The sequence below is a fragment of the Acinonyx jubatus genome, chromosome A3 (genome assembly GCF_027475565.1).
Source record: "Acinonyx jubatus isolate Ajub_Pintada_27869175 chromosome A3, VMU_Ajub_asm_v1.0, whole genome shotgun sequence".
NCBI lineage: Eukaryota > Metazoa > Chordata > Mammalia > Carnivora > Felidae > Acinonyx > Acinonyx jubatus.
This window is the reverse complement of record NC_069388.1, coordinates 21,705,931-21,732,967: the sequence shown is the minus strand read 5'-3', so window position 1 is coordinate 21,732,967 and position 27,037 is coordinate 21,705,931. Positions and strand designations below refer to the sequence as shown.

General features: G+C 55.5%; 1 protein-coding gene across 4 annotated transcripts in view; it reads left to right on the top strand.

Moving 5' to 3' along the window:
• The first annotated feature begins 5,147 nt into the window (after nt 1-5,147).
• SRC (SRC proto-oncogene, non-receptor tyrosine kinase) overlaps nt 5,148-27,037 on the top strand; it is a 60,050-nt gene continuing 38,160 nt past the window's right edge. The window contains exon 1 of one of the 4 annotated variants that reach the window (XM_053199986.1): nt 5,148-5,166. The gene's annotated coding sequence lies outside the window, so the exon portion shown is untranslated. Of the gene's footprint in view, nt 5,167-14,537; nt 14,783-27,037 lie in introns of those variants that run through there. The other 3 variants (XM_053199988.1, XM_027070056.2, XM_027070057.2) reach the window with 3 other exon arrangements.

Below are 27,037 nucleotides of genomic sequence, written 5' to 3'. Positions count from 1 at the left end.
GTACAACAAGATGATAAACAGCCTCTTGAATGATCTCTCCTCCCCTCACTGCAGGGCCCGGGGCCTGTGGGTTCATAGAACTGAACGAGGCTGGGCTTTTAGAGACTGCTGGGCCTAACCCAGTGTTGCAGACAAGGAACCCTAGGTTTTAGCACTTAGAGAAGGGGAGCTGTGGAGCAGGGCCAAGGCCATCTGAGTATGATTCATTCCCACTGGTCGTGGGCCCATGGACTGTGCCTTCATTGCTTTGAGTTTCAGCTTCCTCCTCTGGAAAATGAGGGCAGGGAGTCTGATATCCCTTTTGGTTTTCTATCATCTGGGGGCCATCTGCATCTAAACGTCCACCTGATAGAAAGGCTGAACCTGAAATATGGTGTTCTGCCCCCAAAGCCAGAGAAGGGTCAAGGTCTGTGGCCCTCATAAGGCACCAAGTGGTTCAGTTCAGTCGAGCCTGGTTCAACAAACACACCCAAGCCCCAACTCTCTCCAGACCCTAAACTGGACACTGGGGACACCAAAGTGGGTCAGATGTGGCCCCTGCCTTCAACCTGTGGGGCCACATGGACACATAGCCAATTACAATAGACTGTGGCAAGCTTGGTGATATCATTCCTGAGGGGCTTTGGGACTGCAGAGGAAGGACCTCAGCCTGGAGGAGAGTCAGGGGAAGCTTCCAGGGAGGTGACAGTCAGAGGATTAACATCAGGTGGCCTTGATGAAAGGAGGGGATGGAATGAGACCTTGGGAAAGCCCCTCTCCCACTCCGGGCCTGAGCCTCCCTAGAATGCATTTGTGGGGGGTGGCTGACTGTTCTGATGGCCGTGGTCTCCCTAGTCTGGTTTTCTGAGGTGGGGGAAGTGTCGATTATAGTTTTGAGCTTGGAGAGTGCTTTGTCCGGCAGCCGGGAGAGACCTGCCTTTTTCTGGCATTCAATGCCTCTGCCCTCCGCATCTTCTAGGCCCACACTCCTCAGGGAGCACAGGGCCGCCTGCCACCCTCTGAGCTCCGACCAAGTCCCAGTTCATGTGGGAACAGCCCAAGCTGAGAGGTTGGAGTGAGTCACCCTTCCCTCCCCTGACCCCGCGCCCTGTCCTCAGTCCACGGGAGAATTGCAGAGTTGCCCTGGCCGGGGGTGGAGGGGGAGAGCTCTCAAGGCTGACAAAGGGATTAGGCGCACAGTGGGCTGGATGATATCAAAAAGGAAATTGTTATTCAGAAGTGTCTGTCCCTCTGGCAAATGGCAGGAGTCCCTGACCCCAGGTGGGCAGGATCCTCAGTCCTGTCAGCTTCCCCATCTCACCCCTGCCCTTACTAGCCGGGCTGAGCCCCCGGGAAAGGGCCCACTTGCTCTCCACCCTTCCTCTCCTTCCCTCTGCCCCTCCACCCGACCCCCCTGCCGCTGCTCCCCTGGGGTGCAGCCACAGCTGCCCTGTGGCTCAATCCCCTGAACACCCTGTGTTCCTGTCCTCAGTCCTATGGCCTCCTGGCAACATCTGACCCCTTCAGAGGCCTCCTCCTGCAGCCTTTTAAAATTTTTTTAATGTTTATTTTTGAGAGCAAGAGAGGACATGAGTGGGATGAGGGGCAGAGAGAGAGACACACGCACAGAATCTGAAACAGGCTCCAGACCCTGAGCTATTAGCACAGAGCCTGACATGGGGCTTGAACTCACGAACTATGAGATCATGACCTGAGCCAAGGTCGGACACTTAACCTACTGAGCCACCCAGGCACCTTCCCCCCCTTCAGCCTGTTAGACACGAGGGCTCCTTGGGACACTGCCTGCTTTCTTCTCACCCTATACACGATGTCCTACTCTGGGCCTCAGTTTCCCCATGAGCATACAGAAAAGCACCTTTTGCCAAGGGGATGATGCAGGGATCAAATGAGTTAACACAAATAAGGCGCTTAGTGCCTGAAGCAGTGTGTTCAATAACTGTTGGCTGAAGTATTACTAATTTTTCAAAATCTCCATGGATACCTAAAGGGTTTCTCCAACATAATTTGGCCAAAACTGAACTCGACTTTTTCCCCTCAGCGGGCTCCTACCCAGGCTTCCCCATCTCAGTAAATGGCAACTCCATCCACTCAAACTAAAAGCCTGGGGACCGGTGTTGACTCGGCCTCTCTGTGCGCCCACACTCCCCATCCAACTGAGGACCCTGGGTGCTTCCTCCATGCACTTGAATCAGGTGCTCCTTGCTCACCTTCCTGACAGGGCTGAGCACTGCACCCCCTCCCAGAGGGCTGCCCGGCCCCTCTCTGCCCCTCCACTCCCCCTCCACGCAGCTGCCAGTGAGATCTTTCAAAAACATCCCCGGGATGTGCCTCCCTCCTTGGCCCTTAGCACAGCCCATGAGGCTCTAGGTTCCAGCTGCATCCCCCACGCAGGTCAGTCTCACCCCAGGGCCTTTGCCTGAACCCCACCAATCTTTGTAGGGCCACTCTTTCTGTCCTTCAGGTTTTCACCAAAATCCATCTCCTGTGTGAAGCCCTTCCTGTCCTCCTGTCCTCATGCCCCCTGCCCCCCGGCCTGCCCACCTCCCCCCACTGGCTCCTGCTCTGGCACACAGCACAGTCTGTGTTTCTGCATCAGCACGGTTGCTCTCTGGCTTATTGACTACCTCTCACTTTTCTCAAGATCTCAACCTGTGATCTTAAAGGCAGGAGCTGTGTGTATTTTATCAGCCAGTGTGCAAGCACCAGACGGGCAATGTTTCATCAACTCTCAAGGCCTCAAGTGGATATCCAGACCTGGGCTCTGTGACCTTGGGGAAGTTACTCACCCTCTCTGGGCCTTGAGTTTCCAGTGTCTGGCAGACAGAGGGGCTTGGCTGGTGATGGACTCCTCCTTGCCTTGGCGCAAGGTGCAGCAGGGAGGGGATGCCGCCCAGGCTGGCCGTTTCACCTGCTGTATATTTCCCGGGGCACATTTCCTCTTGTTGACACAGAAGACACTCTGTATGTGTTTGCTGAGTTGAATCAAGTCAAATAGTCCTGCCCCAAGGCCCTGGAAACACAGATACCAGCACCTCTAGGAATGGGAAGCCTACAGGGGAGCTAGTTCAAGGCCCAGGGAGCTAATTTAACTATTGGATGATTAAATATGCTTAATTATTGGGAAGTACCTGTAGTGGGAAGTAGAGCACAGACCGCAAGCAGCAAGAGGCCTGGTTCAAATTCGTGTTGTGGGGAGAAGCCTCCCTGCCAGCTCCGGGCCTCCCCCATCCAGCCATCTGGACAGGGGAGGTCTTAGCCAGGGACCGTGGCCCCAGGGAGCCGAAGCCTGGGCCAACACGGGGGCTGGGATCCTTCCTGGCTCCTCCTGAGATCCCCACCCCACTGAGCTGGCATGGGTCTGGGGAGAAGGTGAGGCCAGACTCAGGGCGTGACTTGGGGCAGGGTTGGCTCCGTTCCTGGTCTGAAAGCCTGTGTTAATATGCTAGCCTCAGGCAGGGGCTGGGATAGGCCTGGCACTGTTCCAGCAGACAGGGGCAATCCAGGCCTGAGGTTGCTGTCCCAACAAGCATGGGGCCTATTCAGTGTCAAGCCCTGGTCTGGGCAGTGCTGGGGCACAAGCATGACCCAGGCCCCAACTCTTAACTCCTGGAGCTCTAGGTCTGTGGGTAGAGGTGGGGGGTGGGGGGTGGGGAGTGGAAGGGTTAAACTGAGCATTCCTTGTAGGAAGAACAGATGGGGTCTGTGAAGCTTTGGTCTAGGCTGGAAGGTCAGGGGAGGGACCAGAGAATGAACAGGATTAACCCGGGAGGAGAGGCAGGGAGGACACCCCAAGTGAAAGGGAAAACAGGAGAAAAGCCTGGAGGTGAGACAGTAGCACAGGTGCGGAGGTGACCAAGATGGAGCTGGGACTGGAGAGGCTGGCGGGGTCCTGTGTGGCTTCCTAAGTATGGGCTCTGGCCAGAGGCCACAGAGTGTCAGTGAAGGACCAGAGTTGTGTTTTGGAAAGAGGAGCATAAGGGCTGTTACAGGATGAATCGGGAACAGGAGACCAGAGGCCAGGAGCTCAGAGGACGGGATGGTGTGTGGATGAGCCAGGCTCCTCCTGGGCACAGGGGAGGGGGCCAAAGGAGGGGTGGCTGGAGGCGTAGAGGCAGCAGGTCTTGAGTGTGTGTGTGTTGGGGGGGGGGGGGGGAGGCTGGAATGCCTGGTTTCTGGCTGAAGTGCCTGGGAGGACGGAGCAGCTATCTCTAACTGGGGGGCACAGGAGGGGCCAGTTTCGGGGAATGGAGGATGTGTTTGTTTAGGAAAAGAGAGATACCTGGGAGACCAGGGTGGGGGTTGGGGAGGTCATAGGGAAAGGCCTGCAGAATGATGAATGGATGGGTGTAGGGGTCTGCAGGACATTGGGGAGACGAGGGCTGGGGAGCGGGGGGGAAAACTGGGTGGTGTCCCTTCTCAGATCTTCTCCTTCTGGCTCCCTGGAGGCAGGGAGCAGGCTTGGCTAGGAAGTGAGGGAGCTAATGGCCCTAAGAGCACCCCAAAGCCAAGGGAGACGGGAGTGGGGGACAAAGGGTCCAGCCCCCAGCTTAGGATGGATGAAACATTTCTGGGACGCATGTGGAAACCTACTGGACGTCGCAGAGGACTGAAGCTCCTGTGGCCTGTAGCAGTGACCTGGATAGCACATCTTCTCTTGGTTTCTTTCCTTCCTAGGTTCTGCAGCTTCTTAGATCCCTCCCCGAGTGAGTGCTTGTGTCACACTCTGCTTCGGGCGGGGAGGGCTAAGGTAAAGTCTAGTTGAAGCTTCGGGACTGTGGGCTCCTCTTGGGCTAGCACTGGCTGTGTCCTTGGCCTTAAACCTAGGCCTAGGGCCAAAGAGCCCCCCCACTCATTACTGCCTCCGCCCGCAGGAAGGATTTGTGGAAGTAAACAGAGTGAGTCAAGGCGAAGGGGGAAGGGGAAGAGGGGGTTCTGGGACGTCCTGGGAGAGAACTGGGCACTTCCCCTGGGAGTTTCTCTCTTCCTCATCAGATGGAGCCAGGAGCAAAATGAGTACCAAGATCCCAGACAGATGCACCTCCAGGGGCCAGCCCACATGAGGCAGAAGAGAGGTCAAGCGCACGACCAGTTCACCCTTGAGGACTTAGATTCCCAGGAGCCCTGAGCTGTGGAGCTCTGTGACCAGGCCTTGTACTGCGTGTCCAGGTCAGTCGGGGAGCAAAGACCCACTGTGGTCAGAGTCACAAATAACCTGTATTACTTCCTATTGCCCTAGGAACATGAGCTTACTGTAGAAGACTTAAAAAGTAAAGACAAGCATGTGGGCACCGGGGTGGCTCAATTGGTTAAGCAACTGACTTCAGCTCAGGCCATGATCTTGCAGTTCATGGGTTCCAGTCCTGTGTCGGGCTCCATGCTCCCTGCTGACAGCCCAGAGCCTGGATACTGCTTTGGATTCTGTGTCTTCCTCTCACTCTCTCTGTCTCCCTCAAAAATGAATAAACAGCATCAAAAATTTTTTAAAGAAAAAAATTTTAAAGAAGTAAGGACAAGCACAAAAGAAAAAAATGATTAAGCTCATGTATGATCCTCTATCCCTGGGACAATTGTTAGAAACCTACTGATGTTTATCTCTTTTTCCTATGCCCACTTTTTTTTTTTTTTTAACAGAAATGGGATTATATGTTAACACTGTAACATAATTTAATTTACTAATACAGCACGAACTCTTTCCATGGCAAAGTATATAGATCTACATTGTTAATTTTAAGGCTGCCAACGTTGTCCACTTTATTTTATTTAAAACAATTTTTTGTAACATTTGTTCATCTTTAAGAGACAGAGACAGAGCATGAGCAGGGGAGGGGCCGAGAGAGAGGGAGACACAGAATCTGCAGCAGGTTCCAAGCTCTCAGTTGTCAGCACTGAGCCTAACGTGGGGTTTGAATCCACAAACCGTGAGATCATGACCTGAGCTGAAGTTGGACACTTAACCCACTGAGCCATCCAGGCACCCGCCCCCCCTTAAAAAAAATTTTTTTTTTAACGTTTACTCATTTTTGAGAGACAGAGCTATGTTGTCCACTTTATTAATGAAATCTGGGGCCAGCTGCACCAATAGTAACAACAACAACATATCCATTTACCAAACATCTAACATGCGCATGTCAAGCTAATCACTGAAGAGCCACAGGAGGTGTGTCCTTTCCCCTCAGTTTACAAATGAGAGAAGGGAGGGTGAGGGGGGGTCAAGTGACTTGCCCAAGGCCACAGGGCTATTGAGGCAGGATTCAAAGCCAGGTGTCTGTAGCTGCTCTTAACAATGATGTTTGGCGGCCGCCTGGTGGGTACTCCTTCCTGGGCCCCCATATTTGTTTCCACCCAGAAATTCACATGAATTGGAGCCTTGTGCATGCATTTTACGAGTTCCACTTGGAGGGGGAGGCTTTATATTGGGGTTGGCAGGGCGGGGTGAGGGCAGGCCTCGTCATCCTTCCTGCCGATTTCTTATGGCTCCCTGGACGTGTCATTGACCTCTTCACTCTGCAGCTATGGAAACAATGCTGGCCAGAAAGGGGAAGGGACATGCCTAAGGCTGCACTGTGGAGAGACTGCACTGGACTGGGGTCCTGGTTTTCGATTCTGTCCGCCGGGGGTGAACAAAGCATACGGGATGGACGGACAAGGACATAGGGATTAGAGGCCCAAGCTCCAAAGGACCATCACTGCTACATCTGTCCTGGCACAAGTCTTGCCATATAGGAGACCTGTGAATGGGATACAGAGGCCAGGATGGGGAGGGGTGTCTGTGGAAGTCTTCCAGGAGGGGTCCAGGGGCAAGCAGGGTTTGGACAAGCAGAGAGAGAGGAGACGGTGGAGCCTATGCACAGGCAGACGTGCGGAGGCAGAAAGGAGAAAGGATGTGTTGAAGGGCAGGAATAGGACAAGGAGGAGACTGACCAGACAAAGGGTCTGGGAGTCTTTGAGGGGCCAGAGAGGACCCAGAGGCTCCAGGCCTGGCCTTTGGGGCAATCCCCTAGCCACCACAGAGCCTGCCCTGGTAATTCCTAAACAGGAACAGAAGGAGGAAGTTCTATAAGCGACACTCAGCTGGTGAGTGGGAGGCACGACTTGGTTTCGTTTCCAGACCGAGTCCTGGAGTCGTTTGGCTCTGGTGCCCGCCCCCACCCTGGCCCATCCCCTGCTGCCTGTGCCGTCCGCTCAGGTAGTGGTGAGCCCCAAAGCCCAGGGAGAGGCCAGAGGAAGTCCTGTCGTGTGGAAATGCCCTGACGTCTCTTTCTCTGCCAGACCAGACAGTGAATTCCGGAAGCCTGGGCCACAGTTTCCACTTCCTCTTTGCCTGGCAAACCCTTTCCTATCCTTCAAGACCCAACCTAAATGTCCCTCATCTGGGCGCCTCCCGGAGAAACCCCCATCTAGGCAAGCTGAGAAATGTCTACCTCTCTCAGCTCCTCCAGCCCTCAGACTGAACTTAAAAACAGATGGAAACGGGGCGCCTGGGCGGCTCAGTCGGTTGAGTGTCCGACTTCGGCTTGGGTCATGATCTCATGGTTTGTGAGTTGGAGCCCCACGTCGGGCTCTCTGATGTCAGCACAGAGCGTGCTTTGGATCCTCTGTCTCCCTCTCTCTCTGCCCCTCCCCCACTTGCACTCACTCTCTCTCAAAAATAAATAAACATTAAAAAAATAGACGGAAGGAATCACCGTTCATTGAGTCTGTGCAGTGCGCAAGGCACCGTGCTAGCTACCTCTCAGCCTTGACACTTTATTGGAATCTCTCAGCGTCACTGGTAGTTGGTACAATCAATCACCAGGTGTTCGACATCACCAGCAGCAGAGTGAGGCCTCGCAAAGTCCCACGGGTTGCAGATGGTGGGGCTGGATCCTTCGGTCATGGAAGTTCATGGCTCCTGGCCCTCTAGCTCAGGATATTTCAGCGTCTGTTTCCCCTTCTGATTTGAGAGTCCCCAAGGGGCAGGGTCTGTGTCCTTGGACACCTGGCCCAAAGAAGTCGCTGAGCCAAGGACAAATCTTTGAACCTCTCAACCCACCTTCACCATGACAAGGACATAGGCTGGTGCACTGTATACAGTAGACATTTAATAAATTCTTGTGACATCAAGAAACTTTTATCCTAGTCCAGGCTGTCATAAACTTGCGGTATGACCTTGGGCAAGTCCCTTCCGTTCTTCAGTCTTCAGTTTCCCCAGCTTTAGAAGGAAATGTTTAGAGACCACTTTCTTGGCTTCCTGCCTGTCCTAAGACCCCCTTTTTTTCTTTTTTCTGGCTCTAGAACATAATGTGGCATATACCCCTATTGTTAACCTCTTGCATTGGTATGGTACATTGCTTACAACTAATGAAACAATAGTGGTATATTATTATTAACTAATGTCCACACTTCACTCAGAGTTCCTTAGTTTTTCCCTAATTTCCCTTTTCTGTTCTAGGATCCCATCCAGGATGCCCCATTTTATTTATTTATTTATTTATTTATTTATTTATTTAAAACATTCTTTTTCAAGTTTATTGATTTTGAGAGAGAGAGTGCACGTGTGCACACGAGCCAGCAGGGGAGCGGCGGTGGGGATGGGGGGGAGGGGGAACACCAGAGAGCCTGATATGGGGCTTGAACTCATGAACTATGAGATCATGACCTGAGCCAAAGTCGGATGCTTAACCTACTAAGCCATCCAGGCGCCCCAGATGCCACATTATATTTAATCATCGTGTCTCCTCCTTAGGCTCCTCTTGGCTGTAACAATTTCTCAGACTTTCTTTGCTTTTGATGACCTTGACAGTTTTAAGGAGAACGGGTGAGCTAATATTTGTAGAATTATCTCTCTACTGGCATGTGTCTGATGTTTTTCTCATGGTTACATTGGGATTATGGATTCCTGGGAAGAAGACCACAGAGGTGAAGTGTTGTTCTCATCACATCTTATCAAGGGCACATGTTATCACCATGATTTATCCCTGTTGATGTCAACCTTGACCACCTGGCTGAGGCAATGTTTGTTGGGTTTCTCTACTGCAAAGTTACCTCCCTGCCCCACCTTCCATGCTGTCCTCCTTGGAAGGAAGGAAGTCACTAAGGAACGGAGGAGTTATGCTCCCCTCCTTGAAGGCGGAGTATGGTATTAACATTTTTGCTTCTTTGGTATCTACTTTTCAAAGCCCTCCCACAAAACATTGCTACAGTCCGTCTTTCCAACAAGCCTGGGAGCCTTTGGAGATGAGGTGGAAATGGAGGCTCGGGGAGGGGACTGGGGTGGAGATCAGCAGTTGGGCCAGGCTCCATGTGTCCCACCTCTCCCTTCTGGATGTGAAATAGGTGAAGGCTGTGAAGGCCAAGGCTCACAGAAGGTCTGGGCAGGACAGAACCGCCAGAGTATCATTCTCAGAGGGGCTTGAATTCTGCCTGGGTTTGCATTCGAGGTCCTGCACTCCCTCACGGTGGCATGTCCCCTCACTGAGCCTCAGTTTCCTCATCTGTACAATGGGGATAGCAGTAGCTCCTACCCCATAGTGCTGTGAAGAACAAAGAAGTACACACAGAGCCCCAGAACGGAGCACTGGGCAGGAAGCTCTGTGCACAGTGACAGTGAGCTGGTGCTATGATGATTATTTTTACAAGTATTCTTTGAAGCCCTCCTGTTGCAGGCCGTCTCCTGTCTGCTCAGCAGGCTTCTAACCCCCTCTGATCTGTGGGGTCACAGCTCTGGCTGCAGATTTCCTCCCTGCCCTCTGCCCTCCTGCCAGGCCAGGCGGATCAAGGGCCCGGCTCTTTTCATCTTTTCTCACAAACATTCTGAGACATGGTGGAAGGAGGCCTGGGCTGCAGCGGGGCCTGCCTGCCAGAGATGCCCTGTGTGACCTTGGGAGAGTGTCTGTCCTTCTCTGGTCCTCCACCGTGGCCTGAAGAGAGTGGTGAGGTGTGTGGCTGAGTTTCTTGGCTCTTGGCCTTCACAGGAGCCTGGTGGGGCCAGGTGCCTCCCTTCTCTTCACATGGGTAGGTCTTTTCTGCCTGTGACATCCCCTGTCCTGTCACCAGACCCTGGGCTGGACAGAGAAGCATTTGAACCTCAGGCTTCCCGTCTGTGAATTGGCCGTGCACACACAGAAGGTGGGGCTGAGAGGATTTTGATTGTGTGGGGCTGCACTCAGTGGTTAACACCTTGGTTTGCTTGGGCTCCACCCGCTTCCCTTGGCTGGAAGGTGGGTGGATGCTGGAGGAACATGCTGGAGATTGGCCACACTCCTGGCCGCTGGCCTCTGAGGGAGAACAGGCTCACCTGCTCCTAGTCCTTCTGACTCTCCTGGGGCGAGGCACGCTTCTCTAGTGTCCCGTGTTTATGCCTTCAGGCTGGGCTGGCCCGACTCCCTGGAACTCCGGTGCACACACACCAGGTAAGCCAGGGACCTGGCTTTAACTGGCTCAGCCGTGGCTGCCGTCAGCACAGAGGCCTCCAGACTGCTCCTCCCCACCCCTCAATCTGTCTCCCACTCAGTGATCGCATATCTCCTCAAGCCCTTCTCTGCCTACGACCCTCCATGGCTCCCCGGGGCCTCTGAGATAGATAGAAGCCAAGCCTGGCGTTCAGGGATCTTCGGGGCTCACCCCAGCCACACTTCCCACCTCACTTCCCCAACTCCAGCTCCCATCACGTGCTCCATCAGCGCTGCCGCGGCCATAGTTCCAAACACAGCAGTGGTTTGGGCCTGTGTCTTTGTTCATGCTGTTCCCTTTGCCTGGAACACCATCTCTCCTCAGGCTCCTACACTCTCCATAGAAGAGTATAGCATTACACATGCTGGGGGGCTCCCCTGGGCCCCTCCAGCCCCCAGCGCTTGCTCCATCACCATGCCCAGTGTGCGGGTCCCACTCGCCTCTCCCCGAGGCTGTGAGCAACTCCAAGGCAGGGACCAGACTTGGTTTGCTCCCCGCTGCATCCCCAGCCCCCAGCACAGACCCTAGCACCTAGATGCTCGGTAGATGCTTGGTAAATACTGAGTGGCCAGAGGACGGAAGAGTAAGGCTTGGCCAGGCACTAGGGCATGGAGAGCATTGCCGGCAGAGGGGCCAGCAGGTACGAGGCCTCCGGGTGGAATGATCAGCTCTGACGGAGTGGCTGCAGGGAGGCAGGCTTGACAAGGAGGGAAGGCCACCAGGACCTGCGTAGGAGGCCCGAGTGGCTGGCAAGGGCCAGATCAGGCTGAGGCACTGAAGAACTGGGCATCTCTGTGTAAACTGTAAAGTGCAGTGTCACGGAAGGTGCCAAGCCCACTCCACAGCCTCAAGCTAGAGCCTGCCTACTCTTCCACCCTATTCTTTCACACTGAGCCCAGTGGTTTTGAACAGACAACTTGTAGTAGACCTTCTGGGGAATGACAGGGCTGGTCTGGAATTTCCCGCGGAGAGTCTGTGACGGGTCAGCTTCCCAGTCGCTGTCGCTGAGGCTGTCAGAGGGTGAGCTGGGCTGGGGGTGGGCGTGGCAAACAGGCCATTGAGTCAGAGTTACTGGTGGGGGGTGGTGCCTCAGATCCCATGTGGCGGGGAAACCAGTCTCACCCAGGGGACTGTCGCCAGTCGTGCAGAGCCAGGCCCCGCCCCACACCTTCCACCCTGTCCTCTGTGTAGCTTTGACTCAGGTTGGGTGTCAGAGGGATGAGGAGGTTTCCAGAGACATAACATGTTGATATCCATAATATCTGTCATTTGCTGGGTGCTTTGGGTTGGGAGATTGTCCTCGTGGCTTTCTAGGCCTGGCCCAGGGCTTTGTATACTGGTGGTGGTCAATGAATGTTTGCTGTCCGTTAACGATGATGAATACTTTGCAGGTATTGAGCAATGAGTTGCTGTTCTACTAACAAGGTTTTAAACAAAATAATGCACAAAGAGCCACTTATCCACCAGGCTAGACCAGTGGGACTCTTGTATCTGCATAATCATGGAAGTTGGTACGGTTGTTTCCCCCAGTATATTGATGAGTAAATTGAGGTTCAGAGGGCAGGGTCATGCAGTCAACGGAGAGTTGGAACTTGAGCTTTTGTGGATGTCCCTATCTCTCCGGCCAACTGGGCAGTATCTGCTCTGTGCTGGGCACGGGTCAGGCCATAGTCCCTGCCCTTGGGGTGGGGACAGACATACCCTAGATGGACTTGCAGTGTGCCTCCATCAGGGGTTTGTCAGGAAGCATGTCCCGGAGGAGGTGGCGCTTTTTCAGGACCTTGATGAACAGCAGGGGTTGGGAAGTGGGAGATATGGGGCAAGTATTCTCCGCTGGCTTACAGCCTGAGCAAAGGCCCAGAGGGGTGGTTTGAAAATAACAAACACTTCCAACACTCAATAATGAAACCATTGTGCTGGCCACATCCTCCTGAAGGGCCTCCTGAGAACCTCAGCCTCTGAGCCAAGCCTCAAAACCAGTGATGGCTCCAGGTGGAAGGCCACATCTGTGCTTGAGAGCCAACATTTGCCCCAGTCGTCCCCCACTCTCCAAGAGAGTGGGTAGGGGTATGACTAATGAGGGCTCTCACATACTAAGTGTATATCACCTATTTCATTTTCATGAGAGTCTTCTGAAAGAAGCACTATCTTTAGCCCATATTGCAGATTGGCATACCGAGGCTTACAGAAATGGCATGCTAAACATCACATATACAAGAAGTGGCAGAGTTGGGACTTGAAACCAGGTATGTGGGTCCAAAGTCTGTGCTTTTAAAGCCCTCTGTCATCCCAGGCCCAGAAGAGGCCCGGAACTTTCAGTTGAACTCCTGGGGATGAATGTGATGTACTTGTAAATATTTAACAATTAGCTCACTGGCAGGGAAAAGAAAAGCCTTTTTTTTTTTTTTTTTTTTGCTTATTTCCAAGGTGAAAATATTCCCACCGACCGTGGCTAATATCAGGCTACCAAGGTGACATCGTTGAACTGTTGGAAAGAGATGAGCCCATTTAGCTCCTACAAGGGGTGCCAAGAGTTGGTTCCAGCACCCACTGGATGAATATCCTGTCCCTGGCCCAGTGTGGCCCGGAGAGGCCTTCAGGAGTGAATAAGGGCTGAGAAACTTGCTCCTCCAGCAAGGGGCCCGCCCAGAATCCCAGGAAATTGCGGTTAATCTTTAAGCCAGCCCGGCAAACAAGTGCAAGCCATTTTACCAGCCTGGGCTGGCTTCTGGTGCTGGCTCTGCTGCTGGCCTACTGTGGGACTTCGGGCAGCCACTTCCCTCTCTGGCCTCAGTTTACCGACCATAAGAGCTACCATTAGCTGAGAACAAGTTCAGCCACCCTCACACTTGTCCCTTCTCACCTTCTCAGGAGTCCTCTGTGACCATGTTCACTTCTGTTTTACAGGTGAGGGGACTGGGCTGGGGAAGCTGGTGGATTTGTACCAGGTGCAGCAGGTGGGCAACTAGTCTAGATTTGAACCCAAATCAGTCTGGCTCTAGGCCTTACTCATTCCTGATCTCTTAGAGGCTCTATTGTACTCTGAGGCCTTTGCCTCCTGTATTCTAGGCTTTCCCTCCCAGCTCCTCTTAGGAGAAGCCTAGGCCTGGTGTTATTTGACCTGGCTGGGCCTTAGTTTCCCATCTGTGAAATGGGAGAACTTTCAGAGGAGAGAGGAAGCAGGTGGTGGTATTTAAAACTGGATTCAGGCCCACCCTTCCCTAGGCCATGATTCCAGGAGGGCAAGCGAAGAGCCAAGGGTGGGGTGCCCACCCCTAATAGGGCAGTTCTGGAGCCTGGGCCAGGAGGCGGTGGGGGTAAAGTGGTTGGCACAGTGGTTGGGGGAGCCTCTGTGGCCTGAGGCAGCATTTCCTTATTGTCTCCTTTTTCTGCTAAGCTCCTTGCCCCCTGCATCCAGATATAATTTGCCTCTTTATTTACTTGGAAGTGTGATTGCCACTAAATACCAGCTTCAGCCCCCTCATAAGCAGGAAGATCCAGAACTCAGTGACTTCTGATGAGCTGCCTTAGTTACTGTTTTGTTTTGTTTTTCAATGCACATTAAAACGAACACACATCTATTAAAATAAATGTTGCTCTTCCCCACACGGTGCCTCCAGCCCCCGTCCCTACTTTGGGAAACACAGGTCAAGGCCAGGGTCCAAGGCCTGGTTCTTGTCAGGTGACTTCTTTCTCTGTGACTCAGTTTCTTCATCTGTAAAATGGGGATAATCATCAGCCCCCCCCCAGCCTAGGTGTTGTTAGGAATAGAGCCTAAAGTCGACCTGGCCATTAGCATGGTGTCTGGCCAGGAGTGAGGGCTCCATCAGTGCTAACATGATTATTATCATTACCCGTAATTGCGAAAAGAGGTGGATTTGGGGTAAATAGGGTGGGTCGACTGGGGGCAGTTGGGGAGGGCATTTTGGGGTCTCACAGGGCGGGGCGCTCTCACCCGGCGGGGTGGGGGCAGGGTTTCTGTGCCTCCGCCCCCTGCCCTGCCCCTCCCGGACCCCTGGCTCCAGTGGGTGGGGGACCCGCGTGTGGGTCTCTCCTAGGTCACCGGCGGGGAATCGGTCCCCGCACGCTTCCTCCTTCCTCCTCCTCCCGGCGGCCTGCCGGGCCCCTCCTCCCTGCTCGCGCGCTCCCTCCCTCCTCTTCCCCTCCCCGGGCCGCCGCCTCCTCCTCTCCTCCTCCCTTTCTCTCTCGATCTGTCTCTCCCGGCCCGGAATCCATTCCGGCCTGGGAGCCGGAGCGGCCAAGGCCGCCGTCTGCCCGACCCCCTGGACGTCCGGCGGTCCGCCCTCCCGTGCGTCTGTCTGCCGGTGCGCCCGCCTGCCGACCGGCCCAGGTGAGCGCCCCCCGCCCGTCCGCTGGCCCCCAGTCCCGGCCGGCATGAGGGAACCCCCGCGCGGGACCACCGTGGCGTTGGGTCGCGGAGCCGCGGGGGCTCCTGTCCACCCCTCCAGCCTCCGCCCCCGGGTCCGAGCCGCGATCCCGGAGCGCTGGGCGGGCGCGCGGGGACCTGCCCGGCGCGGCCTTTTGTTGTGATGCCGCGGGGGAGGGGGCTGGGCGGGGGGCTCAGGGGTCCTGTCCGCGCGGGGACCACCGCCGACTCACCCTTCCCCTACGAGCCCCCTGAGAGCGGGAGCCGGGCCGAGCCCCCCGGCCGGGTCTAGGCCAAATCTGAAATCTGAGCCTGTCGGCGCCGCCTCTGGCCGCGGCTGCGGGGCCTGGCGCCCCCGGCCGGGGATGGGAGGTGGAGAGGGGGCGGACAGGGTGGGCCTGGGGGCGCCAAGCCAGGGGCTCCGGCCGGGGCACCAGGACTTCCCTATACTCCTGGGGCTTTGGGTTGGGCCTGGTGCCGCCGGCCTGGAAGGGACTGGGCCACGCTGTTGGTCCTCGCTACCCCCAGCCCCCCAGCCTCGCCCCTGGCAGACCCAGCCGCCTGCCTGCTCAGAAGTTGGCAAAAGTTTTGGGTTTTCTCCACCAGGCCCGGTCCATCTGCCTGCCTGGGCTTCGGTTAGGGGTGGGTTTGAGTCCCCAAAGGGGCCACCACTTGCCCTGCTCTGTGTGGTCAAACAACTGCTTACCTTCTCTGATCTGGGGGTCCTGATCAGTGGCAGGTGGGTCTGGCTGGGACTACTGGGCTGCTGGAGGGTTGGGGGTGAACAGAAGAAGCTCACCTGTGGGGTATCAGTTCCGCCTCTGGGGCCTTTAGGCTGATGGCAGAGTGGGCAGAGCAAGTGCGTGACCTCAGATGAGGCTTCCTGAGCTTCAGGACCTCTACAACTGGGGCAGTGGTCCCTGGGTCACCTGGGGTGAGTCCAGGCCCAGCCACAGTGCCGCTGAGATCGGGCTTGGTTTCGAGAATAGGCCAGGCTGGTCCTGTCACTGACCCTTTTGTCAGCCTCAGCCTCCTGGCTAGGCAGACGAGACACCAAGGCTTCTTGGCTCGCTGGGTGACCCGGGCCAAGGGACTGCCCCTCTGGGTCCCCGCATGGAAGGGGGACAGCGTGTACGTACTTCACCATGCAGGAGCCTGGTGTGTAGTTGGTGCTCCCTAAATGAGCGCTTCGCTGGATGAGTCGCCTAAAATGGGTGGGGGCCGAGGGCGCTGGCCCTAGTGGGGCTCGTCTCCAGAAGAGGATGGATTGGTGTCCGAAAAGCCACTTCATAACCCCTGGAGAAAGAAACAGGTCCCGTACAGTCCTGCCATCCGGCAGCTGTGTGACCCTAAGCAACTCACTGCCTCCTCAGGCCTCAGTTTTGTTGAGTATAAAATCGGCCCAATGGAGAAACTGAGGCTTGGAGAGGGGAAGTGAGTTGGCCAAGCCCACACATCTTGAAGCTGGGTCTACACTTCAGAGACCCCAGCCTGGCCGCCCTTGCACCCCGCCGTTGTTGGGGGAGCAGGGGTTTGCCAGTACGGGACCAGGCACACAACAGTGTCGGAAAAGACTGTACTGATGAGTGACTGTGTGGAAGCCACGAGGTCCTTTTGGTGATGTGGTCTTTCCACCCAGGGAAGTGACTTGCAGTGTGTCACCTCTCTCAGCTGACTGCCTGCCTAGGCCCTCCTGTGTGGCCCCTGGGCTTTTCCTCCTGAAGGTGTCCCTGCCAGGACTGTCCTCTCCTCCATGAGCTGCTTATCTGTTCTTGCTCTTGAAGGTTTAGCTTCAGGCCCGCCTCTCCCAGGAAGGCTCCCTGGCTCTGTCCTCCACTGCCCACCTCTTCCTGGAGCATGAACTCTCCCTAGCTCACGCGCAGTGCCTTCTTTTGCTTCTTCCCTGGTTGTGACCTGGGAGGGGTGGGGGGATGTCTGTCTCCGCCAAGCCCCAGGAGCCAGGGAGGGGGTGGCTCAGTGACCTGCTGACAATGCCCCCCCACCCCAGCCCCCTGGTCCTCAAATGACCTCATTTTCTCAAACCTGCCTCGATGCAAACATCCATGACCCTGTATGAGCATCTGCTAATAACCAGGAGTTTCAAACTCAGGCTGAGCGGTGTGGTGATGGGATTAGTAGTGAGAGTTGTAGGAGGCACGAGGAGGCGTCCAGGAGGTGGTGCTGAGGGAGAGCAACAGTTTGCTCCAAGTTAAGGAGAGATAGTGCCCTTTCTCCCCTTCCGTTCAGACACTTCCCAGGGCCCCTGGGGTTGTGGAGAGTAGTCAACCGGGATAAGTCCTTGCTGCAGAATTGCAAACGGGTCCCTGGTCTCCCAGATATTTGAGTGTAGAGAGTGAGCCAAGTATCAAACAAGTTGCCAAATAAATTAATATATAATCACAGATGTGATACGGGCCCAGAGAGAGAGAGAGAGGCGTGGGGTGCAGAGGAATCTTGAAGGAAACATGTAGGAGTTGGCCAGGCATGGAGCTAGGAGAAGGGCTTGCCAGGCAGAGGGAACTGCATGTGCAAAGGCCCTGAGGTGGGGGAGTGTGTGTTGTTATGGAGAAACAGTGGGAAAAACCTCTGAGTCTGGAGCACAGAGAGTTAAGGAGAGTGGGTGAGAGGTGAAATGGGGGTGGGTGTTATCAGCAGGGCTGGACCATATGGGGCTGTGTAGGCTTTGGGGAGGAGTTTGACCTTCATCTTCACACAAGGGGCTAATTCGTGTCCCCTGTGTGAACAGACCCATGTTGGAGGCCAGGGGTACAGAGCTGGCCAAGGCATCTGGTAGAAATAGATCTGTGGGGCTGGACTCCAAGTATTCTGTGAGGGCCTAGATCAGGAGTCAGGAGGAGGAGGCATTTGAGGCTGGGCTTTGAGAGTGGAGTAGGAGTTCACTGGTAGGAAGACAAGAGAGGGTGGCTGGAGGCTGGGAGTGGGGCAGGGAGCAGGCAGGGGTCAGCTGGAGACCAAAGGTATGATAAGGGCTCAGGAGTCAGGTCTGCGTTCATGTTCTGTCTCCACTCGTTGTGCATCTTTGGGTCATTTACTGTATCTTTCCGAGAGTTATGCTTTCTTTGTCTCGAAAATGGGGACAATAAATATCTCCCTATCAGGTGACAATTAAAGGAGGGCTATATGGCCCCAGTGCCTGGTGCCAGTAGGTGCGTAGGAAAGGGGACCTGCCTTGAGTGACGTTACACTGGGTGGGTCGGTGGGCCCAGTGGGTCGGGCCATACCCGCTGTGTCATGAAGGCCTTAAGTGGATGAGCTCACAGAGTCTGAAGGGGCTGGTCTGGGCAGGCATGGCCTAGGAAGGGATATTCACAGACAAGGCCACCCATGTGCTGGGTGATTTGAGTCCTGCTCTGCCCTTGCTGTGTGAGGAGGCTGAACTGGGGAGAGCATTTATTGGGTCTAGCTCGGCCCCACTTTGAGAAAGCCTGCCTTACCTGAGATTGGTCCATTTTCCAGATGTAAATACCAAGACCCAGAGGGGAGAAGCCACTTCCTGCCCAGGTCGTGTGGCCCCCACACCTCTGTCTCCCTTGGGTCTCTACAGCCCTTTACTTCCCCTCCACTATCGCCTTATCTCCACGGTAAACCACTCTGGTTTCCACTCAAGCCACTTGGTGGGGGGGAGGGGTACTTCCTTTGGGACACCTCAGTTTCCTCATCGGTGAAGTGGCATAGTATGAGTCATGGCTCCTAGGATGTCCCACAAGGACCAAAATAAAGCATTCAGCACACATTAACTAGATAAACAGAGATGGGGAAGAACCAGACGCTACTCAAGTCCTTCCTCGTCTGGCAGCTAACAGCCCCTCCCTGCGAATCAGTTTCTGAAGCTGTGAAATGGGCATGGGGCTTACACTTAGTAAGGCCAAAGGGAGATTGGGATGAGATTGTACCTGCCTTTACCTGGCCATTGGCTCTGCATCACAGTTCTGGAAAGGTAGGTCCAGTACATGCTTCCTTGTGTTCAAGGCCCCGTTCCCACTGTGTGTCCAAAGGCAAGGCGCTTAGCCTCTCTGAGCATCAGCCTCGCACACCTCCCTTGTGAAAATGAAATCCACTAATTTCTCCCAGTGACTTGAATCTACTGGATGTTCAGTGACTGTGACGTCTTTCTCCCTTGCCCTCCCTTGTGGGGGCTCAGATGTTACCCACCCTTAGGATGGCCCAGGCCTGCACTGCTGTGCTGAGAAGCATTCTGAGGCCAAGTCTTGGCTTCATGGGAATGAGTGCTGGGGGAGATTAGTAATGTCTGCCATTGGCAGAGGAGTAGAGCATGTTGTACGTGTGCCATGAGTTTGTCATTCCTGATCTGTTCTGACCTTCTCTTTTCACAGATGGGGGAATTGAGGCCAGAAAGACCCAGGACATATTATCCAAGCTGGGAGAAAAATGCACATCTCTTGTCTTTTGATCCAGGGCTCTCCCGACTCAGCCAGCCTGCCCCTTCCCACAGGACAGCCTGGGTGGGGAGGAGTCCAGGGACAGATGACTGGGGAGGATCCCAGAGGTGGAAGCAAAACCCCCCATTTCTCCCCCTCCTTGCTATAGGACTTTGAACAAGTGACTCCTCTCTAACCTGGGCCTCAGTTCCTCTCCTCCCCATAGACTAACCAGAGGAGTTCCAGAATAAAATGAGGAGCTAAAGGAGAGGAGAAGCAGATGATCTTGGCCAAGTTCCCTCCTGCCCCGGTCCTCAGTTTCCTCCTCTGTGCAGTGAGAACTTTTCCCTCGCTGAGGCTCTGTGATGGGGATCCTGGCCAGGGAGTTCTCCAGGGCAGGCATGACTGAGTCTTCTTAGCATGCATGTAGGCTGTTTGAGACTGCGGGAATGAGTCCTGCGAGTCCTCAGACCCACTGGGCTGCGAGGCCAACAGAGATGGACTCCTGGTGCTAGGAGTGGAAGTCACGTTCGGATGGTGTCAGAAAACTAGGCCTCGGCAGACCTGATTGCCTTCTCCTGGCCTGCCCGGATTTGCTGCCCCGTCTTTCAGTGTATCTGATGTGGATGTCCTCATGTTGTGCCCTCTCCAGCCAGGTCATAGCAAGGTGGCCCATTCTATCCTTTGCCCCAGCCTGGCGTGGACAGAACTTTTGTTCCTGTTACACAGAAAAGCAAACTGAGGCTCAGAGGGGCCAAGGGCTGAGGCCACGGTCGCCCAGCACGGTAAAGTGTGAGCCCAGGCTTCTGGCGGCTGGGTGACTTGTAGCATCTGATTCCCACGGAGTGTGCACCCAGCTTTCCTGAAATCTCTCCCAAGGTTTAGGGTTGGTATGTTGCTGGGGGCAGGCGATCCTGACTTTCGGGGCTTCTGGTTCTGGCTGATGGATCTCTACTCAGATCTGGAGTATCGGATCTTGCAGGGGGCCCCCAGCTGCCCGGATTGGCATCTCATGGGTGCTCAATGGTTGCTCATGGCATGGAGTAGAAGTAGCAAGGCTCTTGGAGCCACTCAGTTCTGGGTTCGAATCTTGATTCTGCCGTTTGCTGTGTGGGATTGTGGGACAGCAATCGCTTGGAGCCCTAGTTTCCCTGTCTTTGAAACGGGACGACAGGGCCGGTGCCAGCTCTGATAAGGGGGTGTGAGGATCAGATGAGCTAATGTGTGTCTGCTCTGGCACAGAGCCTGCATACAGTAAGTGCTTAATATTTCTGTGATTAGGAAGGTAATCCCCTGACGAGGTGGGAATTCGGGACGGGAAATGCGGGCCAATTGATCAGGGAATCCCTGGGGCTGAGTCTGGGCACCTGTATCTGTGGCAGCCTTGTCCTACGGGACGTGGCTGAGGGGATGGTTAACCAGAAACAGATAAGTTTTGTGACTGGGTAGACTGGAAACCACCAGCGCCATCTAGCCTCCCTGAGCCCGGCTCCTGCCTCAGCTGACCTGTGACTTGCCCATCTGTGACGTGTCAAGGCCTCCCAGTGTCCTAATCCCTGGCATTGAAGGCCTCCTCACTGAATGGGTCTCTCTCTGTGAAGGTGACCATTGATGGAGCCGTGGGTGCTTTGCCCCTTTGTCTGCTTGGCCTGAGAGGCAGGAGCTGTTATTGCCCCAGTGCTTTCTGTGGGGAAGGAGCTGTGGCTCAGAGAGAGGCCAGGTGGGCCCGGGCTCCACAGCAAGGGCTCCTGGAGGTGAGCTCTTCCCAGCCCCACCCCGGTCACTCCTACATTTTCCTTTCACTCGGGTGACCCCTTAGTCTTTCTGAACCGTTGGCTGTCTTCCTGTGTGCCCGAGCTGTCCAGCCTCCGTGCCTTGCCTCTGTGGGCCCGCTGCCCAGTGGTCTGCCGTCTCGAAACTTGCCGAGGCGGCTAAGATGCCTCTGCCTCCAGAAAGTTCTTAGTGACCACCCTCTGTCCCCCCACCCAACTCCGTTCTTCCCTCCCCTGCACCCCGCTGCCACTCTCTGCCCTCCCTCATGGCTCTGACACATTCTGCCTTAGACAGCAAGTCATAGGATTCTTTTTGCCTCTCAGGCAGTAAGGCGATAATCATCACCCCAAGGGTGCCGCACTTTACAGTTTACAAAGCACTTTCCACAGTCACCTTTGAGTACCCCCCAGCACGGCTAGGCAGATGGGGAAACTGAGGCCTCAAGCTCAGGCTCACCCCAGCTGCTCTCTCCGCTTGAGCTGACGGGACTGAACCCCGCCCCCACTGCCAAGAACCCCCAATCTCCTGAGGCCAGAACCCCTCTCTCACAGCCCCAAGAAAGGATTTGGAGGTTCAGAGAGGCGAAGTGACTTGTCTAAGGTCACGTGGCCTGGAAGGCTGGCAGAGCTGAGAAGGGGCGGATTGTGCCCACGTTCCCACAGCTTCTGAGTGGAGAACCAGATGTAACCGTGATCCTGAGGGAAAAGCGACCAGCCCCTGGGGTTCCTTCAAAAGTCATCGGCTCCCTCAGCACATGCTTGAGCCCGTGTTCGGTTGCGAGTGCTTGTCCTCGTCCTCATACCTAGTCCTCACAGTGTCTTGCAAGGCATCAGTTCTGGCCCTGTTTCACCAGAGAGGAAACCGAGTCTCAGACAAGCAGAGACTTGCCCAAGGTCACGCAGTACATGGATTTGGACTCAGGGCCCCATGAACACCATGGGTCTACCCTGCCTCATCCAGGCTGGGCCCTTCTTTGCCTCCTGTCTGACCCCTGACCCTCCCTCAGCCCCTGCTAGGCATTCCTCTCAGGACAGAGAGGCCAGGAGACTTCTCTGGGGAGCCGCCTGCCTCCAACCCCAGGGCTTCTGCACCTCCAACTGCTGTCACCCACAAGCTCTGTGACTTTGGCGAGTCAGTTCACCTCTCTGTGCTTCAGCTTCCCTACCTGAAAAAATGGGCCTAATGACAGTATCCGCGTTACGGGCTTGTTCTAAGGATCAAGTGAGGTGCCTGATGTCCTCAGCAAAGCCGGCACATAGCACACCCTCAGTAAATGTTAGCCGCTATTTTGTTATAATTCGGATCAACTTGAAGAGGAAAGGATTGACAATCCCATTCTCCAGATAGGAAGACGGAGACTCGGAGGAGGGAAGTAGCATCCACCAGGCCACAGGGGGATGTCACAGCTAGAAAGCTCCTGGGGCACATCCCACTTTCCAGACGGGGCAACTGTTTCCTTCTGGGATTCAGTTTTCTCATCTGTGCGGTGGGTTTGTGCATGTTGTGGGGAGATAGTTCTATCGCATCAAAGTATCCATCAGTAGCCACCCTAGGGAGAGGGGAGAGGGGCTCCTCTTCTATCTGGGCTGGCGGGGCTGTGCCCTGTGCATTTTGTCCCTGAGTTTTGCCAAGTTCTCAAGCTTCGGCCCGTCTAGGAGGCTGAACCGGGCCCAGCCAGACCTTCTGGGTGCCCCGTGGCTGCTGACACCCAGGTCCCTCCACATCACCTGTTCCATCTGCCTCCTGTGCTGTGTGTCCTGGGCAAATGGCTTCTCTTATTGAGCCACAATTTCCTTATCTATGAGATGGGGGCGGGGGTCTTTTCTTCGCTGGGCAGTTGGGAGGACTGGATAAGCTCATTTCCCCCCAAATGCCCGCCTGCGCCAGGCTTATAGGAAGTACCCAGCTAGTGGTTATGGTTACAAGGATGGGCAGGTTTCTGACTGGCAGGAAGGAGGCACAGCATTCCAGGCAGAGGACCCATGTGAGCAAAGTCTCAGAGGTAGGACAGTTTAGGGAGCACCCGGTAGTTAGGTGGGGGTAAGTGGGAGAGGAACACCAACTTCCAGGCTTTGGACTGACCTGAGGCAAGTAGGCCGGGTGTCAGCAGTGACTGCGGTGATGTTGACCTTCCTGCCCTCCAAACTGTAGCGTGGCCTTTGGAGGCTTGGGAGCAGCCACCTGTGATCCCCACCCCCATCCCTGCCAGGTGTTCCCGAAGGCCCTGGAACCAGATGAGCCACAGTTCTATTTGGGGACAATTCTGCTGTTCCCGTTTCTCTCCTGTGCCCTAGTTTTAGAAACGACGTGGGTTTGGTTACCAGTTGGCCATTTGCAGAAAGCACCCCCGCCCCCCTCCCCCGCTCCGCCCATACCTTAGATCTGTGGGCAGCGTGGGCAAAACAGGACTCATTATTGCCTTTGGGGGTTGTTCCTGGCCTCTGTCCCTGGATTCTCTGGGCAGGGAGTTAGCAGCTGGACTCTTGATTACCTGCGGCTGGTGTCAGGGCTTGTGCTGGGTGCTGGAAACCCCAAGGGATGTGCTCTGGGAGCAGCCAACGCTCTGGTGGAGCTGGACACAGACATTGATCATTGTCCTGCCACAGGGTAGGCACATATGAACTGTGGCAGCCCGTGACAAGGCCAGAAGGGCTTCCTAGAGGAGGTGATACCTGGTCTGAGTCTTAAAGGGTGAGCAGGAGCTCAGGAGGGAAAAAAGAATGGTGAGGGCATGCCAGAGGGAGGGCATGGGCAAAGCTCTGGTGGTGGGAACTCGCCTGGTGTGTGCAGGCATAGGTCATGTACAAGGCAGTTGGAAGGTTGACCAGGCAAGCCCTCAAACCCTTGCCAGGCTTTGCTGAGGTCTCCCGCTGAAGGTGTGAAGGGAAGACAAAGAGAAGGGTCAGACTTGGGCTCCAGTGCTCCATTACTGTTGCCGAGTGAAGGTAGCTCATGGGGGCTGGGGTTTCAGATAGGGATCAAGAACCCCTATCTGGGGCAGAAGGTGGGAGCCGGTTGGGGCCTTGGAGGGAGCAGGCCAGGAAGGACTTCCTGGAGGAAGTAGTACTGACAGCTTGAACCAGGGCCTGAAGGTGTGATGTGAGCAGCTCCTCTTGTCGGAGCCCTGAGCAGTGGTATTGACTTGAGAGGCGGCTGGTGGCCGTCAGTGGAGAGCCCGAGGGCCTGCTCGGGGGTCTACATGCTGTCCTCAGGCATGAGGAGAGACTCCTGGGCAGGACTGACTTGTCCTGTGGGCGTTCTGTTGGCATCGTGGCTTTGGTGAAGTGGCCCTGGAGAGAAGGTGGGTGCTAGCCAGACAAACGGGATTGATGGGGGAGCAGTGAGGAGGGGATGGGGGCCTCTGTCCCCTCTCTGCCTCCTCATACATCCTTTCCCTGCAGAAGCCTGCCTGGCAGGAAGTGGTGGAGACGTGTTGGGGCCTGGCTGGCCAATTCCCAAGGTGCCTGGGGCATGGACTGGGTGTGGGGCAAGGGCTCTGGGTTCAGGGCCCGACCTCCTTCCCTTGTTGGGTAAACCTTGCCAGGGTAAGGGTCTCCCCACTTGGGTGCAGGGCTAGGCATGGGTGCCCATTTGTACCTCCAGAAAGGCCCCTCCACCCTCTTGAACCCAGAGGGTCTGTGCTCCAGGCAAGGTGAGTTGAGAACCATGACTGAAGATTCTGGTGCCAGATGGGTGTGGGTTTGAAACCCAGCTTCGTTCTCTGCTGCCTGGGAGATCTTGGCCAAGTATCTTTGCCCTTCGGAGCCTCAGTTTCCTCATCTGCAAACACGGAGGTCACCCTAGAGCCTCCCTCCTAGGGCTTAATGACGTTTCAGGGACCCCAGCCCCTGGGGTCTGGCTTTGGAGCCATTGGCCCAGCTGACCAGGGGTGGTGGGACCTGCTGGGCGGCTGAGGGGTGGCTTCTGGTCTGCCCCAGGCTCAGCACAGGCACTGAGGACAAAGCCCCTTTGTGGTAGGACAGATGGAGCCCGGGAGCCCCCCTCTTCGGACCGGAGGGCCGCCGCCTGCCCCTCCTCCTCACTCAGTTCCCCGGAGGGAAGGAGCTTCCTCAGACAGAGAAGATGGGAAATGAAAGTCGGGTTGTGCAGGAGGAGAGGCTGGGCTGGCTGCAGCTGCTCAGGCCAGAGCCTGGCTGGTGAGCTTGGGCGGGTCTGGGCCATCTTCTCAGGGCCCTGGGCATCCCTGGCAAGTCCCGAGCCCGCTGTGTGGGCCCCGTTCACTTATCCGTTCGTCGTCGTCTGTCCACCCATCCATCCATCCATCTGTCCATCCTTCCATCCACCCATCCATCTATTCAGTAATTACCAGGCATCTACTCCATGCTAGGGCCTAGGCTTTTGGCCACTGGCCGGACGGTGCCCAAGCATCCCAGCTGTTAACTCTTGAATGTTACACCCACTGCAGCATATTCAGCCGTGAGTGAGACAGAAGTGGCCCCTGTCCTCGTTGGATGTGTACCCTCACTATGTCATCAGGGCTGCGGTCCACGCTAGGAAGGAGAAGTTGAAGGTCCTCACTCCATCCGGCTGGGGGAGGTCAGGGAGGCCTTCTGCGAGGAGGTACAGCTTTGGAAACAAGACTCAAAGACAGAGCAGAGTTGTCTGGGTGTGTTGCCATTTGAACAGGTGGTTAGGAAAGGCCCCCTGAGCAGGTGATGTGTGAGTCAAGCGCCCGAAGGAAGTGAAGGGGCGAGGGGTGTAGCTGTCCAGGGGTGGTGTGCTCTGGGTAGAGGGGGCAGCAGGTGCAAAGCCCAGGGCAGGCGCCTACTGGGTTCTTGGGGTGAGGGGGAGCAGCACACCGAGTGAGAAGGGCAGAATAAATGAAAAGGGGTAGGGCTGCTAGGGTTTTGGGAGCCCCGTGAGGACTTTGTCCTTTGTCGGTTAGGGGCTGTGAAGGCTGTTAAGTAGGAGTGATGGTTCAGACTGACTTTTCAGAAAGGCTCTCTGCCCCCAGGTGGCCAGCTTGGAGGAGGAAGCTGGGCCTGAACTAGGGGGTGGCTGTGTGTTTGGATTCAGGATGTGTTTGGAGGTGGGACTGACAGGGCTTGGAACTGAGTTACATGGGGGCGGGAGGAATCATCTTTCCTCTCTTGGGCTGCTGGTGATGAGGGGCTGAGTCCCCACCACAGAGCACTGTGGCCTCTGGTTTATGTTTGTTCCCTCTCCCCAGCCCATCTGGAGGCACGGAGCCCCAGTGGCTTCTTCACCTTGTCCTAAGGACTGGACTAAGCCCTCCAGTTGCCGTGGCTCTAAACAACTGTACGCCTTAGGTGAAACTGGCAGGACCCTACCCGTTTTACAGATGAGGAAACTGAGGCCAAGAGTGGGACCTCCATAGCCTGGGTTACACAGCAGGGCAGGGTTGGGGTTTGGTCTCTCGGGACTCAGGGGATCTGTGGGTTTGGGGGTCTGTGGACCTTGCCTCCCCCCACCACTTCCAGCTAAAGATTTCTGGGTGTACCTGAGATTTTTTTTTTTCTGCCCTGAACTGTCTTGGGGATATGGAGGCTGCTCAGTGTGACCTCAGGGTCAGGGGTGGGGTCAGGAGCCTAGACTCTCACTGGCCATGTGAGCCGGACCTCAGTTTCCTCTGTTGGGGGCTGGCCCTCACAGCAGCTTTGGGAGGACCAGATAAAACAATGCATGTCAAGTGCCAAGCCTGATGCCTGGCATACAATACACATTCAGTAATCAGTAGGTATTTTTATTATTGTTTCTGTGGGGAGTAAGGACATGTGTGTAAGTCTGGCCTCTGGCTACGTCCACCCACAGAGCGGGGCTTTGGGGGCAGGGCGGGAGTTGCCAAGTGATGTCTTCTAGATAACTCAGCACCAGGGGATTGAAAGTCCCCGGGATCCATGCCCAACACCACTTGCCACACCGGGAAACTGGCCATGAAACAGCTTGGGACAGAGCAGGGTTTTACACCAGGTGGCCTGCCGCCTTGCCCTGCTCCCGCGCCACCCGCTTCCGGGCCTTCTCCTTCCCTCTAGGGCTTCTAGGCTGTGGACAGGTGTAGACAAAT